The sequence below is a fragment of the Echinops telfairi genome, unplaced genomic scaffold (assembly GCF_000313985.2).
Source record: "Echinops telfairi isolate 266 unplaced genomic scaffold, ASM31398v2 ScPeMD7_70;HRSCAF=299, whole genome shotgun sequence".
In the NCBI taxonomy this organism is placed as follows: Eukaryota; Metazoa; Chordata; class Mammalia; order Afrosoricida; family Tenrecidae; genus Echinops; species Echinops telfairi.
In genome coordinates, this window is record NW_022103968.1 from 36665482 (window position 1) to 36669840 (window position 4359).

At 43.3% G+C, this 4359-nt stretch overlaps 1 long non-coding RNA gene across 1 annotated transcript in view; it reads left to right on the plus strand.

Moving 5' to 3' along the window:
- Nucleotides 1-3000, plus strand: part of LOC123521840 — a 17585-nt gene extending 14585 nt beyond the window's left edge. The window contains exons 3-4 of the long non-coding RNA XR_006680178.1: nt 1008-1129; nt 2900-3000. This is a non-coding gene — a long non-coding RNA (uncharacterized LOC123521840). The remainder of the gene's footprint in view (nt 1-1007; nt 1130-2899) is intronic.
- Nucleotides 3001-4359: the final 1359 nt, after the last annotated feature.

Sequence of the window (4359 nt, forward strand, 5' to 3'; positions counted from 1 at the left end):
GGGAAATAATCCCTGGTGGCATAATGGTTATGTATTGGGCTGCAATCTCCAAGGGCAGCCATTCAAAACCAGCAGCCAGCTCTGTGGGAGAAAGGTGAGCCTTTCTATACCTATAAACAGTGACAGTCTCGGAAACTCGCCTGGCACTTCCACCCTGTCCTACAGGGTCGCTACGCATCGACATCGACTCCGTGTCAGTGAGTTTGGTTTGTTGTCTTTTAATGGAATTCTTAAGTTCTGATGGTGAGACTTCTTCGCACATGCTTTGGACATATGAGTAGGAGAGACCAGTCTCTGGAAAAGGACAACATGCTTGGTAAAGTCAAGGGGCAGCCAAAAAGAGGAAGGATCTTGACAAGATGGATTGACACGGTAACTGCACCAATGGTTGGCTTATGACGGCGGTTGTGAGGATTCTGTTGTTCAAAGGGTCTCTATGACTCAGAATTGGCTCCAATGCATCTAACAACAACAACAACAACAAACAATGTTCAGAGGTGGTACAAAGACAAGATTTTCTACTCCCATAAAAATTTAGTCTACGAAACCTCCAGGGGCAGTTCTATTCTGACCTACATGGATTCTAGGAATTGCAACTGACTCCAAGGCAAGTGAGGGATTTTGTTTTTAATGTTCAGAGAGAGTTTCCAAGCCACAAGAGAAAATCACACACAAAGCCTGGTGGTCACCCTGAACTCAGTAGGCACAGCTGAGAATTCAGAGAGCCCAGGTGGCTAGAATTCACAGGTCACAGTATTAGAAGAGAGAACTTCACAGAGACCAAAATACAAAACAGAAGAAAGAAAAACAAGCTCATTGCCATTGAGTTGATTCCAACTCGTAATGACTGTATATGAGAGGCTAGAACTGCCCCTGAGAGTTTCTGAGACGGTCACTCGTTATGGGTGTAGAAAACCACTTCTTTCTCCCTCTGAGAGACTGATGGGTAGTTTCCAACTCCTGTCCTTGAGGTTCTCAGCCCAACGCTGTCAGTGCTTCACTTCCAGGGCTCCTCTCCATGGAGACAGAGGCCTGGGAACCTGCAGAGGTGTACACCTCTCCCTCTTCCACGGAGAACCGATAAACCCCTACGTGTGAGGAAATGAAACCGCACTGGTGGCGATGTTGGGTAAGTCTTGAACTGCTGGCTGGCAAGGTCAGCTCTTCTGCTCCTTGGGGGGAAAGATGAGACTATCTTTCCACGTAGAGATTTACAGCCTCCAAAAATTTATTGAAGGTTTCTGTGAGTCAGCTATGATTCGATGGCAGTAAGTTCTTTGAGGAAATTACCCAAGAAAGTGGTAGGGGAGGCATTCCTTAGACATATTACACGACTTAGAATAAATCGCTCATCTTCTCAAGGGCCAAAGTGAAAAAATCTTTTAATAGATGGGGAGTGAGGCTGAGCACTTAAAGGGTGTTATCTCAGTCGTGGAGCCCAAGACCAGAGCTTCTCAACCTTGGCACTATTGACATCTTGAGCCACATAGGTATTTGTCATTGGGGGCTGTCCTGGGCTTTATAAGGTGTTCAGAAGCATCTCTGGCTTCCTCTGGCTAGATGCCAGTAGTGCCAACATCCCACCTCAGCTGAAACAAATGACTGTTTCTCCCATGGGGCAAAATCAGCCTTAATTGTGATTAGCTACTGAGACTATAGGCTGCTCTGTCCTGCCTAATGATGCCTGAAAACAAGCTCCAAAATAATCAAATTGTTTCTGAGGAACTCTGCTATATCCCAGCACAAAGTTTGAGAATATTTAAAGGAATGCAAAACCATCCAGCATATCAGAATATAAAATTCTCCATATCTGGAAACCAATCAAAGAATTCCAAACATGCAAAGGAAAAGTAAAAATGACTCACATGAGAAAAAAAATTAAAAGTACTGAAAAGAAAAAAAAGTGTATCAAGTAGATCTGGTGTTCTACTTCTGAAAACCATCCATTGACAACCTCATGTGTAAATAGTGTCTAGTCACTTAAGAGTTTAACTTGTGCAAGTCAACAATTTACATGCTGTGGTTTGTAGCCAGCCTTTACTTTTATAATCTCCTTTCCTCAAAGTTGATTCAAATTCTATACCACTGGCTAAATGAATAACACAATCCCTAGACTTACCTTGTACCCAAGGGGGTGACGGATAATGTTCTCTAGTAGAAAATGAAAATGATATCTCTAAAGTGAACCAGAGACATATATAAAACTTAGATATATGAATGGATTTCGGGCTCTCACCTAATTCTAGCCCCAGTCTAAGAATAATTTGTTCCTATGACATGACACTGCTGGTTGCCCACCCTCATGAAGAGATCATTGAAGATATGGGTGTGATAAAGTACTGTGAAGGAACCAGATTGTGCCCAGCTCTCAGATGCATTTGAGTTTACATGAGGACATTTATTAAAAGTAGACCTAACACAAAATAAGGCAGAAATTAAAGTGAGTATGAAGGTTTTTTCCTTCTATTTTTTTCATATCTTACACTGTCCGATGTCTCCCTTCACTCACTTTTCTGTTGTCCGTCCCCCAGGGAGGAGGTTATATGTAAATCCTTGTAATCGGTTCCCCCTTTCTACCCCACCCTCCCCACACACTCCCGGTATCACCACTGGTCCTGAAGGGATCATCTGTCCTGGATTCCCTGTGTTTCCAGTTCCTATCTGTACCAGTGTACATCCTCTGGTCTAGCCAGATTTATAAGGTAGAATTGGGATCATGATAGGTGGGGGGTGGGGTGGCGGTGGGAGGAAACATTTAAGAACTAGAGGCAAGGATATAAGGGTGATCTGGTTGCGACATCTGTCACCCCATTGATTGCCAGGGTTGATTCAGCTAATCTGGCTGGCTAGGTGGGTGTCCCCTTCCTCCCTCACCACTCCATGTGCATCCCTCCCGCAGTTTCATGCTCGGTTGAAGATGACAACCTTCGCCAATAGGAGAACTGTCCTTCAGTCAAGGGTATACGAATAGCTGTGCTCCCCTGCTAGACCCTCCAAACAAGTCTCAAGAACTAGAGGCAAGTTGTGTGTTTCATCATTGTTACACTGCTCCCTGACTGGCTCATCTCCTCCCCGAAACCCTTCTGTAAGGGGATGTCCAGTTGCCTACAGATGGGCCTTGGGTCCCCAATTTGCACTCCCCCTCATTCACAATGATTTGATTTTTTTTGTTCTTTGATGCCTGATACCTGATTCCTTGGACACCTTGTGATCATACAGGTTGGTGTGCTTCTTCCATGTGGCTTTGTTGTTTCTCAGCTAGATGGCTGCTTGTTTACCTTCAAGGCTTTAAGACCCCAGACACTGTATCTTTCGATAGCCAGGCACCATTAACTTTCTTCACCACATTTGCTTATGTACCCATTTGTCTTCAGTGATCCTATCGGGAAGGTGAACACACAATGATATGATTTTTTGTTCCTTGATGCCTGATACCTGATCCCTTTGACGCCTCATGAACACACAGGCTGGTGTGTTTCTTCCATGTGGGCTTTGTTGCTTCTAAGCTAGATAGCCACTTGTTTACTTTCAAACCTCTAAGACCCCAGACACTAAATCTTTTGATAGCCAGTCACCATCAGCTTTCTTCACCACATTTGCTTATGCACCCGCTTTGTCTTCAGTGATCATGTAGGGAAGGGGAGCATCATGGAATGCCAGTTTAATAGAACAAAGTATTCTCGCATTGAGAGAGTACTTGAGTGGAGGCCCAACACTACCTTAACACTAAACCTATAAATATGAGCATGAAGGTTTTATAGCAATTCAAATTTTCCTGGAGGTAGGTCTAGAGCCCACAGCTCTTATTCTAATTGAGACCATCAGCTGTGTGGTAGCTATCTCCCCACAAGACAGACTGAAAAATGTCATTTCAACACAGTTCATACTCCAGCCTTCCCCCAACAAAAAAAACAAGAAGAAAAAAAATACAAAGTTTACTTTTAAGAAAATCCAGTGTATGTAAAGGCAGGAGATAATTAGCAGTTCCCCTCTTTTTCACAGGCAAAGGAAGGAAGCTCAAAATAATTGTTCATGTGTGAGAGATTTTTGGTTGGTGGTTTGTTTTTCTGAAAGAGAGACATATTTTGTTCTCCAGTTGAGCTTCCAGAAATCTTGATTTTTTTTTTTCTACATGGGATCTTTATTGACATTTGTATGCATGTCTTACCTTTATTTATTGAAATAGTTTTATTGAGCTGTAATTAGCACATCATACAGTTCAATCGTGCAGTAGTGCAATCATCACCACACTCAACATTGGAACCTTTTCTTCCTCTGGTCCCCATTGGTGTTGATTCCCCATTTCCCATCCCCTCCCCTACCATGCCCTCAGGCAAACATTAAGCCAGCTACTGTCTT